Source organism: Felis catus, chromosome A1, assembly GCF_018350175.1.
Source record: "Felis catus isolate Fca126 chromosome A1, F.catus_Fca126_mat1.0, whole genome shotgun sequence".
Lineage (NCBI taxonomy): Eukaryota > Metazoa > Chordata > Mammalia > Carnivora > Felidae > Felis > Felis catus.
Genome location: NC_058368.1, coordinates 233,189,856 through 233,207,022, shown reverse-complemented (window position 1 = coordinate 233,207,022; position 17,167 = coordinate 233,189,856). Strand labels below are relative to the sequence as shown.

Genomic DNA, 17,167 nt, shown 5'->3' with positions numbered 1-17,167 from the left:
TTAATATGTATTCCAAATTTCAATCATTTATTTGCTTGTCATGAAGATTTGACTCTACATGAGTGAAAAATGTTAGCTACCGAGAGCAAGACAAAAGGCTCAGATAGGAAGACTTTCCTCATGAGCCTATAATCTACTAGGGAATATTGGATAGCTGCACAAATGTCTATCATATAAGAGAGAGCACGTTCCATTAGAGAGCCCATACTGTAAGAGAGGCAGAGGAAAGAAAGATGAACTCTGCCTGGAGAGTCAATTATCTTTTGGAAGGAGGAGTGGTTGGGTTTGCCCTTGAAGGATGATGTTAGGATGGAAAAGTTCTTTCCCACTCCTGACGTTTCCTTCTCTGTGGGCAGAGCCCAATGTGTGTAACCCTCTGACCTCTGTCCTACCTTCCTCTCCCTGCCTTAGGATTTATCACATTACTAGGTTGGTGAGTAAGAAGAATGTCACCACTGGCTGAGGTCCTCCCTTTTCTTGTCTTAGTAGTGAGCTTACCTGTGGGGAGTACCGTTCTCTGCCACTCGAGCTCTGTGTCTTACCTGGACATGTGGCTCAAAGTGCAGAGGCCTGCCCAGGTTGTCCTTACTCATGAGCGGGTGGACTCCGGGATTAATTGTCGGTCTCGGGTGGCTTTTACTTTTGATCATTTGATATTCTGACTGTACCACTGTGGGTGAGACAATCAACCTCCATGACCCTCAGTCTCCTCATCCGTAAGTGGGGTAAACAGGGTTTCTGCCTCCTAGAGATATTGTGGAAGTTAAGGGATATAATTTATGTAAATCATGTGGACAATACTTGGCTTCCAGAAAGTGATAGCTCAGTCATAGATACCATCTGAGTTGTTCATGATGAGGGGGACAGCACTCTCCTCTCTGCAGCTGGCTCCAAGTAATGCCTGAGCGTCAAGGACACATAAATCAGGGAAACAGGTATGAAAATTCAGAAGCAAAGAGGGTGAAAATTTGTCCAAGAATGGCAACACTGAGAAGGTGATTCTTGAACAAAGACCTGAGAGACTAATGTGCTGATGTCTCCCAGGGCTGCCATAACAAAGTACCACCGACTGGGTAGCTTAAATTACAGAAGTGTATTTTCTCACAGTTCTGGAGCCTAGAAGTCAAAGATCAAGGTGCCTTCGGGGTTGGTTTCTTCTGAGGCTTCTCTCCTTGACTTGTAGATGGCCGTCTTCTCCCTGTGTCCTCCCTATGTGCATGTCTGTGTCCTAATCTCCTTCTTCTTCTAGGGATTCTGTGGGATTGGCGTCCACTTTAATGATCTCATTTCTGCTCTTTACCTTTTTAAAGACCTGTCTCCAAACACTGTCCCATTCTGAGGGACTGGGGATTGGGATTTCAATTTGTAAATTGGGGGGGGGAGGTGCAAAATCCAACTCACAGGCACTAAAGCTGGAAGCTGACTGTTGACTTCTGGAACCAGATGATCCCAGTGCCCTAGGGTGGGGGGACAGGAGGGGACAAAGATTGAGAGGCAAACCAACGTGGTATGGAGGGGTGGGGAACTCTACCTAAAGGACTGCAGGGGGTCTGGTAGAGAGCAAGGAGACCAGCAGGGAGGCATCTTATCTGATTCCGTGCCAGACATGGACCATGGCCTGCAGTGGATGTGGTGAGAAATGGTCAAATTCTGGGCAGGTTTTGGCGGTAGAACAGAACAAAATTGCTGATGCCGTGGGGGTAAGATGTGTGAAAGAAAAGCATGGCACTCGAATGAGGTGAGAAGGACAGTAGGGGCTTGGTGTGGACCTAACAGGGGCTTCTCGAAGATGAAGTGGGATAATGCAAGCTGTATGAGTTTCTTATGAGTGCTGCAACAAATTCCTCCCAGCTTAGTTGTTACAAACAGCGCAGTTTATCATCGTAACGGTTCTGGAGGTCAGAGGTCCAAAATCAGTTACACCACGCTATGGTGGAGGGGTCAGCTGGGCTTTTTCTCTCCGGAGGCTCCAGGGGGAGAATCCATTCCCGGCCTTTGCCAGCATCCTGAGGCTGTCTGGTTCCTTGGCTGCTGGCTCCTTCCTCCACCTTCAACGGACTTCTCTTCAACCGCTGCTTTTGTTATCCCATCTCTTTCTCTGATTCTGACTCTTCTGCCTCCCTTTTATATTGACCCTTGTGATTGCATTGGGATTGTCTAAATAATCCAGATAATCTCTCCATATCAAGAGCTCTATCTTTTTTTTTTTTTTAATTTTTTTTCAACGTTTATTTATTTTTGGGACAGAGAGAGACCGAGCATGAACGGGGGAGGGGCAGAGAGAGAGGGAGACACAGAATCGGAAACAGGCTCCAGGCTCTGAGCCATCAGCCCAGAGCCCGACGCGGGGCTCGAACTCACAGACCGCAAGATCGTGACCTGGCTGAAGTCGGACGCTTAACCGACTGCGCCACCCAGGCGCCCCTCAAGAGCTCTATCTTAATCACATTTGCAAAGTCCTTTTTTTTTTTTTTTTTAAAGTTTAGTTATTCCTTTTTGGGAAAGAGAGAGTACCAGGACGGGCAAAGGGAGAGAGAGCCAGAGAGAGAGGGGGAATCTTAAGCAGGTTTCACACTCAGCATGGAGCCTGATGTGGGGCTCAAGCTCATATCCCTGAGAACATAACCCTGAGAAAAAAATTTCAGAACCCTAAGCTGAAATCAAGAGTGAGATGCTCAACCAACTGAGCCACCCAGGTGTCCCTGTAAAGTAAATGGTTGATAATAACAATATATACATGGGACAGTTGCTTGTCAATTTTGATTTGTAACAGCGTGTCGTAAGCAAACGACAGTCCAGACTTTGATTGCGTTCTGCTAAACCGGGACCTCTCAATTTGGTTCTTACAAATCATTACATTTTAGAACTTACAGACTTTTCTGCCAACAAATGCACACTATATGAATTATCATTTTAACTGAACAATGAATTTTCCCACAATTATCATCTCTTGCAACATTCAGAATAAATTCCGTCGCTCCGTGGTAAGTGTGGAAGTAAATATCTTCAAATGGGCCATTTTGCTTCCAATTTCCTATGGTTTTATTAGAACATTTTTATGTTTATTTACTTTTGAGGGAGAGAGAGAGAGAGAGAGAGAGAGCGCGCGCGAGGGAGGCACAGATTCTGAGCTGTCGTCACAGAGCCCCACGCGGGGCTCGAACTCACAAACTGCGAGATCGTGATCTGAGCCAAGTCAGATACTTAACCGACTGAGCCACCCAGGCGCCCCGATATGGTTTTAAATTCATTAAATGACCATGTCGTTTGTTCTTTTCCAACGACGAAAATGAATCTCTACAAACAAGACACGCACGCACCCTGGCCAATAGTGTTTTGGCAAAGGATAGGCGTGGCGGCATTTTACCCGTGGATGGTGCTGTCGGCAGCCCACCCCAGGACCTTTGACTCCCACGCATCTTGCTGAGTTGCCGACATCTCAATGCCTTCACTGTTTCTTCACCTGGCCACGTCTCAGGTTTGTCTGCAGCTTGCAATTCTGAGAAGTGAGGCCACACAGCGAAGAATGTACTAGGAGGCGGGACGCCCGGGCGGCTCAGTCAGTTAAGCATCCGACTTTGGTTCAGGTCATGATCTCATGGTTCATGAGTTCCAGCCCTGCATTTGGCTCTGTGCGGACAGCTCAGAGCCTGGAGCCGGCTTCGGATTCTGTCTCCCTCTTTCCCTGCCCCTAACCCACTCGTGTCCTGTCTTTCTCTCTCTCTCTCTCAAAAATTAATAAATATGAAAAAAATATTTTTAAAAGAATGTATGATGTGGTGCTGGCCACACCCAACCTCCCTCTGTTTGGGTGGAGCCAGAGCACAGGCTTACTTGCCGTTTACCAAGAGGTGACAGATCCCCTGAGCTCAGGGTTCTTCTGTGGTTGGGCCCCATGGCACCTGCAGTCTCCACCCCCCCCAGGCTTTGGCATTGTCCAGTGGGGTTTGGGCCTCCGGGAACCAGCAAGATTAAGGTAATGATCCTGCTACTGCTTTCACTTCCTCGACGTCCTCGGTCTCTGACTTCGCGTGTCCATCAGCGTCCGCAGAACGGGGCTGGCTAACTTACTAAGCTAGTAGTCATCATTTTGGTGGATGTTCTTCCCCACACCATCAAACTGTCAAAGCGGGGTGTCCTCGAGAGGACTTCTGGGAGGCCATTTCATCCACACCTTCCCTCTCGTAAGGAGACTTGTCAAGTCAGTGTGAGCTGGTTGCTATTCATCTGGTGTCTGGAAGTGACTTAAAAGAAGAAACATTGAGCCCCTGAAGGGACTAGAGAAAGCTCCTCACTCGGTCTTTCTCACCTAAATTAAAAAATATAAAAAAATAGAGGAGAGTCTTGGCACAAACACAGGCTTTGTAATTGGGAGCGTAAGTGTGCTCATACCCGTCTTTCGCTGGACATCCCACATAGTGCCCACCTGAGCCACCCAGCAGGGGTGGTGTCCTCCTTTGCTGGGGCCACATGGCCAGCAGGGGGCAGGACTGGGTTTGGCCACGTGTTCATCCACTAGGACAGCAGCCTCTTTAGGGGCGAGGGGGCGAAGGATCATGCATAAAACCACAGAGAAGAAGCCAAAAAAATCCCAGTCCTCTGGTTCATTTATAAGATAATTTATTTTAACAAAAATAACAAAAGGGACAAGGAGGAACTATTTTGCTATGAGAATGCCATTTTATGGCTAGCCATATATACTCCTAAATTCAAAAAATATGTCTTCTTCAATTCTGTTATGTTTAAGGAAGATGGTCCTGTTCCACTGTCAAAGAAAAGAGGGAAAGTGAATGAACTAGTCAATTCCTTTACTGGGGAACAGATGAAGAGTGAAAACATCAGTGATGAGAGAGAGAAGGCCCTACGTTTCTGTGGCCGCAGCGAGAGAGAGCATTATATTGACCTTCCTGTCCTCGAAACAGACACCTACGGTTAGGTCACACTATTGGGTGCAGGTGTGGGCAGACGTGGCCCAGGAAGCAAGCTGTAGACTGGGCTGCTGGGAGTATAAAGCTTGTGACAGAGGCACAGATGGGAACGGTAAGGGACAGTAACCAGAAGATGGGACAGAGGTGGGTCTGACAGAGTGGAGAATTTGTTAGTGGAGTTGAAAGTAACATCCGAAAGTTAAGCTGAAACAAACTGAGCAGGATCTTGAAGATCAGACTAAGCAGATATTAGCTTTTGAGGGATTGTGAGGAAGGAAAAAGAGAGAGAAAAGAAATGGCAGAGAAAATAAGAGGAAACTGACGGAATTCACATACCTACTATGAGCTGCGACTGGTCTGGGTGTTAAAAATACTCTCTCATTGGGGTGCCTGGGTGGCGCAGTCGGTTAAGCGTCCGACTTCAGCCAGGTCACGATCTCGCAGTCCGTGAGTTCGAGCCCCGCGTCAGGCTCTGGGCTGATGGCTCGGAGCCTGGAGCCTGTTTCCGATTCTGTATCTCCCTCTCTCTCTGCCCCTCCCCCGTTCATGCTCTGTCTCTCTCTGTCCTAAAAATAAATAAACGTTGAAAAAAAAAATACTCTCTCATTGACTTCCCACAATCTTGATGAGATTAAGCTTATTTCCTTTTTACAGAAAAAGAAACGAGGCTCAAATATGGTGAAGTACTTGCCCAATGGTTTGAATTGCATTTATGCTTGGATTTTTACACCGCTGTAAGTTGACAGGTCCAAATTTCAAAGTAGACCCATCCAGCTCCAAAATGTGAGCTTCTGCAATTGTATTGTCCTATAGAGAAGTGATCTGATGATACGAATATTAATAATAATAGTAGCTATCACTTATGGTGCATGCATGTACCAGTTAATCCACCAATATCTCTAATCCTTTCAGTAATGTACCAGTGAAGTGAAATATGCATTAAGAAAATGAGAGTCAAAGAGGTTAAGGAAGTTGCCTGAATGCGAAAACCACCAAGGCAAAGCTTGAAATTGGTACTTGGATCTGCCTGGCTGCAAAGCCATTGGGTTCAGTCTCCTTCCCCACATCTCACTGGACTATCCACGTGAGCTGTCACAGGAGCAGATACAAGTGGAAATGGTGGGGATCAAAGCCATTATCTTATCCAGTTGGATGTACCAGGATCAACCTTACTTTGCCACGATTCCCCTTAGACACCGCAGCAAAGTCTCTCTTCCTTTCTCCCCACTCCCTTTCCAGTTCGGAGGAATGTAGTGGGAACTCACCAACATGATAGCAATTCTCTGAAGGGGAAGAAGGTAGGAGTCCTGGGTGTTGGTTAAGAATCACATTTCTGGTTGTTATCAGGGGAAAATGATTCTGGCCATCTCAATCAAAGATGTGATTTACTGGAACTCTCTCGAGAGCTCAGAGAAAAAGCTGGAGGACAGGGCTTGGGAACTGGACAGATGTCAAGGTGAGCCAGGCAGCAGTGATCAGACCAAGTGTCATGATATGGAAAGAGTTTGTCTGTACGCTATCCATCACAGCTTCTGGGAATGATGTAATTGCCAACTGGCCCCATCTCTTGAAGTAGTTCGCTCAGGATATAAAGCTCAGGGAGAGAACATTTCATTGGATGCACCTGCCAGTTGCTTCACACAGGTCCACAAAAACATGTCCCTAACATACAATTCTTCCCATAAATGTAGAGATTTCACTGATGACTTCGGGAAGATGTGCAACCAGTAGAATAAATTCCTTGGAACCACGACAAGACCATAATCAACATATTGTGAAATATGATTATAAATCCATTTATCTAGGAATTTTACTGGCATGCAGTTTTAAAGAGGGCTATGTACATACTTCCTTTTCCCGTACTTCTATAGGGAAGTTCCTATGGCTGGCTTCCAAATGGAATACATTTTAAGTCACAGCCACTAGCTGACTGTTAGTAGTGCTTCAAGGGAAGTTACTGAAGACTGATATACTATTCTGGCATTAAAATTCAAGGTTGTCTGAAAACTTGCTTCCTCATGATGGATCAGTCCAAGCTGGAAGCATGATAAATTTAATTATAATTGACTTCATGTGGTGATTGCCAGTCACTTACACATCTACTGAGTCCTACGAAGTAATTTGTCTCACCTGATTGAATGTTAAAACTGAAGAATGGCCAAAGGACAGACAGGAGAAATAACAAATTTGCCCATAATTAAAAGGCAAGTTGGTTTCGGGACCAGATCGACTTAGAGCAAACTTCCTAGATCTAGTCCACTGGGCCCTTTTGTTTATCAAAGTGCATCGTCTGCTTAGTCAGAACAGCCTGATCGTCTCAGCTTGGAGGGCCTGTGAACATGTGGTGGTGATTCCAGAAGTAGAAGGAGAAACCCACCCCTAACTATACTTAGTAAACAAGTCAGCAAGCCCCCAGACTCGATCCCAGGAGGCTCCAGAGAACACTGCCCTTGGTGCTGATGGGTCCCCTGGCTCAGAGGCGTTACAGGGCACCCAGCCTTTCTATCTCTCCAGCTTCTGGGCTGCAGTCCAGCTGCTACTGGATTGCAGGATTGGTTCCCTGAAGGTGGCATCACTGGGACCTGGGGCTCCAGTGTCCCTCATTCACAACCTGTGGCTGGAAAGAGTTGCTCCCGGACATTCCCCAGGAGAGCAACGGGAGTTGCCCCTGAAGCAGCAAGCCTTCCTTACACTTCACTCGTCCAGGGCAGCCATGTGTCCACTCCAGATCCAGGCAGTGGCAATGGGGATGGGCTGCTTTTGATTGGCCTAGATTATTCAGGGAGCACACCTTCAATTAAGAGTGAGTTATTGATTTAATATTTAAAATAATATTCCGAAGTAATTGGTGTCTGGATTACACGAAGGTGTAGTCTAGTATTAATTCAAAATCATTCAAAAACTTACTTTCTCATAATGAATCAGACCAAGCTGGACGCATGATCAGTTTAATTATAATTGACTTTGTGTGAGTATTGCCATCCATTTACCTATTTACTGAGTCCCATGGAATAATTTTTCTAATTTGCACAAGCATTAAGAACGAGGAAGCAGAGAAAGCACAGACCAGAAAAGGGAAATAACAAATTTGTCTGTAATTAAAAGAAGACTGGTCTCGGGGACCAGGTCTCCTACTTAGATAAACTTTCCAGACTTAGTCTACTGGGTAGTTTTCATTATCAATGTATATCATCTGGTTAATTAGAAACAACCCCATTCTCTTTTCTGTGAAACATATGGGGTATTTTCAAACTCATATTTACCTTAAACAGTAAGGAAGAATCCAGGGCTCATGCCTTGGAGATCCAAGGTACCCCTGGCCCCAGTGTTGATGGTTTCCATGGCTCAGATGAGTCATGGAGGGTCCAGGCTTTCTGTCTACAGCCCAGCTCCCCACAAGGCTGGTTGCCTGAGCATGGGCGTTGCGAGGACCCGGGGTTTCAGGATTGCTCATTCACACCTGAGATAGAACATTTCAGTGCATTTTCCTAGGAGAATGAGAAAGAATTTCTTCCGGAGCCACAGGCAAACCTTTCTTTATACCACATTGACCCAAAGTGGAACCATTTTGGAATCAATCACAGGGAACAGACATAGCCTGAATCTGATTTGCTTAAATAACTGGGGGTCACATTTGCAGTTAGCGGTGTTATTGAGTTAATATTTAAAATAATATTTTGAAGAATATTGCTATCTGGAACATACTAAATGATCAGATAAGGGAAGGAAGTAAAAAAGGAGAGAAGGAAGAAAGGACGGAAGGAGGGAAATTGGCCTCTCATAAGTCCTCTAGGCTGTTTAGGGAGCATTATGCCCAATAAAAATTTATGCCCAATACAAATAAAAATGTAAATGTATAAAATATACATATTCATATAAATATAGAAATGTACATATTTACATATTCATATATAGAAATATATATATGTAAACGTATAAAATAGACATTTCTATATTTATATGTGTGTGATGGGTGTGTTCATTAAAACAAAATACCAGGTATCTTTTACTTAGTTATTTTGTTGGTGGTGTGGGAGTTTTACAAGGAAAGGCTGAAGCATCACCGTCCTCAGCTTCTATATGAGAACTGAAGGCATTCTTTCTAAAAGTCTAAAGTCCTGCCTTTCAGGAAGGTGATGAAGAGGTGACAGGTGTTTGCCTCAGGCCCATTAAGGAGCCCAATTCTGCATTTTCCGAAACTGAGATTAGTCACTAGAGTTGAAACAGCAGAACCGACCTGCAGCGAGGGAATGCTGGAGGGGCATCCTGTAGTTGCTGAGGGCCTGTCCACATTTTCTATTTGTTCTTGTGTTCGTTTCATATCAAGGCAGCTGTCCATTTCACCTAGACTGCCAAGTTTATTGACATGACGTTGTTCACATTATTCCCCATTATTCTTTTAATATTTGTAGAATATGTGATGATGGCCCCATCTTTCATCTCTGATGTTAGTAATTTGGGTCTTCTCTATCTTCTTGACCATTCTTACTAAAGGTTTGTCGATTTTATTGATCTTTTCAAAGATTAATATGAAACCAGCTTTGGTTTCATTAATTTTTTTCTGATCTATCCTTTTTATATTTTATTCATGTGCTTATTTAATTTTTTTCTTAGCTTCCACATTCTTTGCAGTTAATTTGCTCTTTGTTTCTAGACCGTTGTGGTAGATAATTAATTTTACATCTTTCTCCATTTCTCATACAGGTTTTTAATGCTGTAATGATTCCTCTATCCATTGCTTTAGTTATATCCCACAAATATTGGTATGTTATCTTTCCACTTTCATTCAGCTCAAAATATTCTAATTTCCTTTGTGACTTCTGTTTCGATCCATGGATTATTTCAAACTGTGTTGCTGAATTTTCAAATATTTGGGATATTTTTCGGGATCAGTCCTTATTTCATTTTTTTTTAAATTAAATGTTTTTATTTATTTATTTTGAGAGAGAGAAAGAGAACAAGCAGGGGAGGGGCGGAGAGAGAAAGGGAGGCAGAGAATCCCATGAAGGCTCTGTGCTGTCTGTACAGAGTTCAGTGCAGGGCTTGAACACATGAACTATGACATCATGACCTGAGCTATAATCAAGAGCCAGACGCTTAACCCACCGAGCCACGCAGGTGCCCCATATCGGTCTTATTTCCATTTAGTTTTGTTGTTGTGATATAATACACTCTGTATGATTTCAACACTTTTCAAGTTCTTGAAACTTGTGTTTAGAATTTTGTGACCTGCATAGCAAAGAGAGGGCAAGAATGAGAAAAAATGAAATGATGTCTGTGGAATGCGGTTGTGTTATAAATAATCATGTGTGTTGTCTGATGGCAATTGGGATTTCTCTAATGTCCAGAAGAGATTTTGAAAGATTTTACAGAGAGAATCACATGATCAAATCCACAGCGACTTTTCAGTTAAGTAAAAATTAAAATACAAATAAAAAGAAAACTTGTAGTGAGTGTTAAATCTGAGGTCAAGACTGTTTTAAAAATTCGTAACGGCCATCATTGTTAAGTTGTTGATAAAAATGATGTACGATAGCCTTTAGATTTAAAAGAGAAACAAAGCAAAACAAAATCTCCAGATTACTTAAACAAATAAGGGGTAAAGTTATCCACAAATTTTTTTTTGAAATCTAATATCTAAAATAAGCCCAAGACTTTTGATGAAAAAACTTATGATCATAGTGACAGGTGCAATAAATTAAAAATAAAATTATATGTATTTGACTAAGAGCTTCATGTTCTGGCAGAATACTAGAAATCACACCCCCTCCCCCAAGACACCATAAGCCAACCTCTGGAGCCTGTGAACATGAGGAGATATCATGCTTGTGAGTATGTTACATGGCAATAGGATTTTGCAAATATAATTACGTTTTCTGCTTAGTCGACCTTCAAATAGGGAGATTATTCTGAATTAACTGGATGGGCTAGAATGTCAAGATAATTTAAGTATCCAGCTAACAGCAGCAAGAGAATGGGGACCTCAGTCCTACACCCACAGAGAGCTGAATGTGGTAGACAGCCTGAATACGTGTGAGGGTAAATTCCAGAACAGAGGCTCCAGGTAAGAGCCCAGACTGGTGGACGCCTAGATTTTGACCTCATGACCCTGGTGACCCTGCTAAGCCACCTGGACTTCCACTGTAGAAATGTGAGATGGTAAACAGGCATAGGTTAAGCCATGACTTTCGTGGTAAATTTTAATGCAACAATAGAAAACTAACATATCTCATTGAGTTACCAAGTTATTATTAGTGACTAGACCAACCCATGAAGTTGAGAAAGAACTCCAAGGGAAGAAAGAAAAAAAAAAACGCACCTTCTCTAATGTGTAGGACAGATTTTTTTTCTTCCCTGATATTCTACCAGTGCTGAGCTCACTGAGTGTGAATGCTTCACAGGCAGGGAGCCTGGGGACTCTTGGGGCGGGGGAGGGGGTGCAAATCCGGCCCCAGGAATGGCGTATGCATCAAAGGGCTATCTGAAGAGCCGTTGAAGATATCATACTGATCTTCACATATTTCCAGATTAAGATGGTCCTTCAGTACTGGAGCACTAGGAAGAAGAGATGGCCATCCTATTTCCCTAAGGCAGGAAATCAACAGGAGAAAAGTCAAAACGGAAGGCAGAAAGCAAATAGTGCTCCTGTTGAAGGGGAGTGGGAAAAATAGGAAGAGAGAAAAGACGAAAGGAATGGAGAGATACCTCGCAAGGAGAATTTTTCTTCTTTCTGGGGGTCATAATTTGGCTGGAGATAGAAGATGATGAAATCAGTAGCTCTTTTCCATCACAGGCTACCCAGAGCTGGAATATTTTTCACGTGTCTGGTTGGGAAAGTCTGAGGCTGTCCCCTGCAGAATTCCAGTTGAATGTGGGCATGAAACGGAATTGAATGCTAATGATTTCCGGGTAAGGAAAGTTACATACCCAGAGAGCCTTTCGCAAGGAATAGGGCTTCTGATTCATTCTGGTCTCATTGTGTATCAGGAGGCTCTTTCACCCCGTGTCTCTATAGGAATTAGTAGGAAAGTTGGTTCTAAATGTTTCTAAGATTCAGAGTTTCTGTTTTGTGTGGTTTTTCTCGGAGGCGGGGGGGGGGGGGGGGGGGGGAGGCGGTGGTTGTTGGCAGTGGCCTAGCATGCATCCAGCTGTTGACTTTTACTGAAATTCATTTCATTATCTTGAGATTTCTCTTGAGGTCTCTGTAGGAATATCCAGCTGGTTTTCTTATGAATCTGATTTAATTGAATTGGTCATCAGTTGTTGTTGTTTTGTCTTTTTTTATTCCTCTAATGGCAATCTTCATTACTATCGTATATATCACATATTGGCCCCATCTTGAGTCAGACTGATGTCTATGCACTCGATATAAAGTATGCACAATTCTATTTATAATTGCTATTATCAGTTTTTATGCAGGTTAAGTTACTGAGTATTTAAAGCAATTCACTTGGTTGGAGTCTTCAAACACTGGAGGTATACAATTAATCTTTCCATCAGCTTGTCACAGAGAAGGTACTTTATGTACTAAAACCTCATCCAGAGTCCATTAACTAAGAGTTCTCAATAGTTAGAGCCATTTGTTCTCTGAAGCTTTTGCCTAAGATCAAGTGTAGCACTCAGGGCTTGAAATTCGCAAACTACACGGGAAAGGCGGGCCCCTGAAACATAAAAATAATGCAAATAACAGGCATGTTTCTCCCAGGTATTAATGGCATTCAGTGAATTTTCACATTTATTTGTAAAGCTGTATCTCAAATAGCTGCCCCTCCAAAAAGTCTTATCTGATACCTCAGTCTCTCTCTGAACAGTCCAGAGCACGTGAGTGTTCAACCCTCCTAGACACTTTTGTTCTACTTTGTGGTACAGCTTCCTGTAATTTCTCATAACCCCCTGACTCATAGTTTTCTCACTATGAAGAAGGAATATCTTATTTTTATAGCCTGTCTATCAAATAATGAAGAGCTTAGAAAATAATAAGATCTTGAATAGCCATTTTGGCTTGGAATGCTCATGATCTAGTCATTTGTTTTATTTTATTTTATTTTATTTTATTTTATTTTATTAAAAAATTTTTTGACGTTTTTATTTATTTTTGAGACAGAGACAGACAGAGTATGAGCAGGGGAGAGGCACAGAGAGAGGGAGACACAGAATCCAAAGCAGGCTCCAGGCTCTGAGCTGTCAGCACAGAGTCCGATGCAGGGCTCGGACTCACGGACTGTGAGATCATGACCCGAGCTGAAGTTGGGAGCTTAACCGACTGAGCCACCCAGGCACCCCTCTTGTCATTTAAACACACACAAAGAACTTACCACATTCTGGGCACAAGCCAGATCTGGGGAAATATTGGCTGTGTCTTACAATGGTCAATCTGTTCTTGAACTGAATCCTGCCTTCTGGACTCATGACTGAAAATTTGATTTTCACAGTCCGATGGCAAGAATGAAGAAGCTCTTACCAACCCACAACTGCTTCCTATGTGTTTCTTCTTCTTTGATGAGCAGACTTTATGGCTACATTGCTTTGCTCACAGGAGGGAGATGCATGCCATTGAATTAGTAACTAAGATGTAGGACAGTCCATTACTATATTTAATTTTCTCTGACCTATAAGGTTCACCACATTATATTACAGATAGTGTGGCCTAAGAGGTAAAGGTGTGGTCTCGGGAGCCGGTATCTCTGACATAATTGCTTAAACACATTAGAAGACTATTTCACATTTATGTAACAGTTTTACATTGAGTTGATTTCTAGCAACACTGTGAGATAAGAGTTACAGTTTGTTTTCTTCCATACGGATATCTTAATGGTTCCAGTACCATTTGTTGAGAAGACTATCCTTTCCCCAGATCTCTCGAACATGTATGTGTCCTAATACTTCTGGATTGTTTAGTCTGCACCATTGGTCTATATGCCCTTCTAGGTCAATATTACACAGTCACGAACATTTAGCTTTACCATCAGTCTTGAAAATAGATGATTTACATTTGCCGATCTGTTATTCTTTTCTTAAGATGCTTTGACAAATCTAAGTCTTTTCCATGCAAGTTTTAGAACTAGATTGTCTCCTTTTTCAACAACCTGCTGGGATTTTGATGGAATTGTATTAAATATATAGATCAATGTGTGTGGGGGGATTGACATTCTTAGACTATGCCGTCTTCCAATGATTACATAATGCATATATTTATTTTCATAAGCCTTTGATTTCTTTCAGTAGTTTTCAGTTTTTAATGTGCTAGTCCTGACTCCTTTTCTTAATTTTTTTTTTAATTTTTTTTTTCAACGTTTATTTATTTTTGGGACAGAGAGAGACAGAGCATGAACGGGGGAGGGGCAGAGAGAGAGGGAGACACAGAATCGGAAACAGGCTCCAGGCTCTGAGCCATCAGCCCAGAGCCTGACGGGGGGCTCGAACTCCCGGACCGCGAGATCGTGACCCGGCTGAAGTCGGACGCTTAACCGACTGCGCCATCCAGGCGCCCCCTTAATTTTTTTTTAAGTATTTCACATTTTTTTTTGCCATTGTAAATGGTATTGCTTTAACTTAATTTCCCCATTGTTAGCTGCTAACATATAGAAATACAATAAAAGCCCTCAACATTTTCACCACAGTTGTTTTAAATATTCTTTAAACATTTTTTGATGTTCTTACTTGTTTTTGAGAGAGAGAAAGAGAGCTTGAGTGGGGGAGGGGAAGAGAGAGAGGAAGACACAGAATCTGAACCAGGCTTTAGGCTCTAAGCTCTCAGTACATTGCCCGACGGGGGGCTTGAAGTTGTGAACCATGAGATCGTGACCAGGGCCGAAGTCTGACGCTCAACTGACTGAGCCACCCAGGCACCCCTTAATCATAGTTGTTTTAAATCATGGTCCATGATTTCAACATCCTTGCCATATTTGGGTCTGGTTCAGATACTTATTCTGTCCTTCAGACTATGTTTTTTGTTTTTTATTTTTTGCTTTTAGTATGCCTTGTACTTTTTTGTGAAAGGGCAGACATCACATACTGGGCAAAAGGACTGTGATAAATAGGCCTTCAGTAATGTTGTGGTGGGTTGTGGGGTGAGGGGAAACATTCTACAGTCCTGTGATTAGGTCTTAGTCTTTTAGTGAGCCTTTGCGCCTGGACTATAAACTTTACAAATGTTTCTCAGTTTTTGTTTTTTTTTTTTCACCCTGATAAGTGATATGAGATGGCTAGAAAGAGCTTGAGGGAATGTATCCCTTCTCCCACTTGGAAGGTAGATGGGCTTGAAGTTGGGCATTTTCCTTACCCCAGGTTTGTTAGGCTCTGAGCAAACTCCAGTAAGTTAGACTCTGGGAAAGTAGTTTCTCTCGAGGGCAGGCCTTGCTAAGTAGGACAGAACGTTCTGGTGTATTAAGAAATGGTTTCTTTTCCCCTCCCTCTGCCAGATGCACAGGAGACTTATCTCTGATCTTCACTGTGGGAAACTGGTGAAGCTCCTGGAGATAAAAGTCTTGAATGTGTGTGTCCCCCCACCTCCCTGCCACTTCCCACCATGACTGTGTCTTGCTGGAGCTGTTACATCTCAGGCTTGTCTGTTCTGAGCCTTCAGCAACTCATCACTTACATTTCAGGCTTTCCCAACCAAGCCCTGTTTCTCTTGGACGTCTCTGCTCATGGACTTCTGTTTCGGTAAATTGTGATTCTCTGCATCTGCCCGTGTCTCTAAAATTTTAGGGGCTGTGGTTTGTCCCGTGACCTCACTTCTCTGACAGATCTAGGAGGAGCTGTTGATTTTTCACTTTGCTCAACTTTTTATTTGTTAGGACGGAGTGATGGCTTCCAAGCTGCTTACACGGGACACTGGGTTTCATTACTATTTATTTTATATTTTTTGTTGCTTCTACTCTCCTACTTCTCATTTCTTTCCTTCTACTTTGCATTTAAATTGTTCTTTTTCCAGATTCTTAAGGTGAAAGCTTAGGTCACTGATTTGAGTTTTTTTGTTTTTTGTTTTTAATCTTTCCTAATATAATCATGCAAAGCTATATGTTTCTTGAATGGGCTGCTTTACCTGCAGCTCGTATTTAATATGTAGCTTTAAATTCATCACTTAGTAAACTATTTTTAATGTTTCTTGTCATTTCTTCTTTGAGCCACATGTTATTTGGAATTGTGTTGTTTAATTACCAAATATTTGGGAGAGACTTCAAGTAATTTTGTTGATTTCTTATTTTAATTCTGTTGTGGTCAGAGACCATACACGATATAATTTCAATCCTTTACATGTCTTGAAATGTGTGTGATGATTAAGTATTTGTATTTTTATCTTGGTGAGTATTCATTGTTCGTTTGAATGTACGGTCTGCTCTGTTGGGGTGGGGTGTTTCATAAATGTCGATTAGGTTGGTTGATCATGCCATTCCATTATTCAAGTGTCTTCCATCATTATTATTATTAATTATTATTATTGTTTTGTCTAATGTTCCATGGCAGTTGAGATACCACTGGTAAAATTCCCCACTCTGGTTGTAGATTGGTTTTTTAAATCCCTTTACCTGTGTCAATTCTTTATGTACGTGGAAGGTCTAGAATAGGTGTATACACACAGAGAACTTGTGAGTCTTCTTTGATTTATCTACTCTTACCATTATTTGACCCTCTTCTTTTTCATTGTCTTGAAAACTGCTTTATCTAATCTTAATGTATCTTTTGAAGCTTGTTATAGTAAGTATTCACAGTGGTATTTCCCCCCCATACTTTCACTGTGGTTTTATATTTAATGTATGTCCCTAGACTTGGCACACAGTTTTACAGACCTGCTTTAAAAAAATGCTGAACTAGACTGTTTAGATAATTTTATTTTTTATTTGTTTTAGATAATTTAGGTTTTATAAAAGATGATTTGGACTGTTTAGATAACTTTACTATAATTTCTGCTATTTTGGTGTTTAATTTTCCTTCTTGCCATTTATTTACTATTCATGCCATCTGCTTATTAATCCCTTTCCCATCTTTTCCTGTCTTTTTGGAGATCCGGTGATTAAAGTTTGGTATTCTTCATTATCTCCACTCTTGGTTTATTAACTCCCTTCTTTTCTCTCTCCCCACACCTCCTCCCTGGGGCTTTCTTGGGTTTAATATACAATGTTGACTTATTGGTTTACCTTTTTTTTTTTTAATTTTTTTTTCAACGTTTTATTTATTTTTGAGGCAGAGAGAGACAGAGCATGAACGGGGGAGGGGCAGAGAGAGAGGGAGACACA

General features: G+C 42.2%; 1 long non-coding RNA gene across 1 annotated transcript; it reads left to right on the top strand.

Annotated features, from left to right (window-relative positions):
* Nucleotides 1-10,018: 10,018 nt before the first annotated feature.
* On the top strand, nt 10,019-16,081 carry LOC123380502. Its single transcript, XR_006586357.1, has 3 exons — nt 10,019-10,756; nt 11,722-11,837; nt 15,350-16,081. It is a non-coding gene; the product is annotated as an uncharacterized LOC123380502 (long non-coding RNA).
* The last annotated feature ends 1,086 nt before the right edge of the window (nt 16,082-17,167 follow it).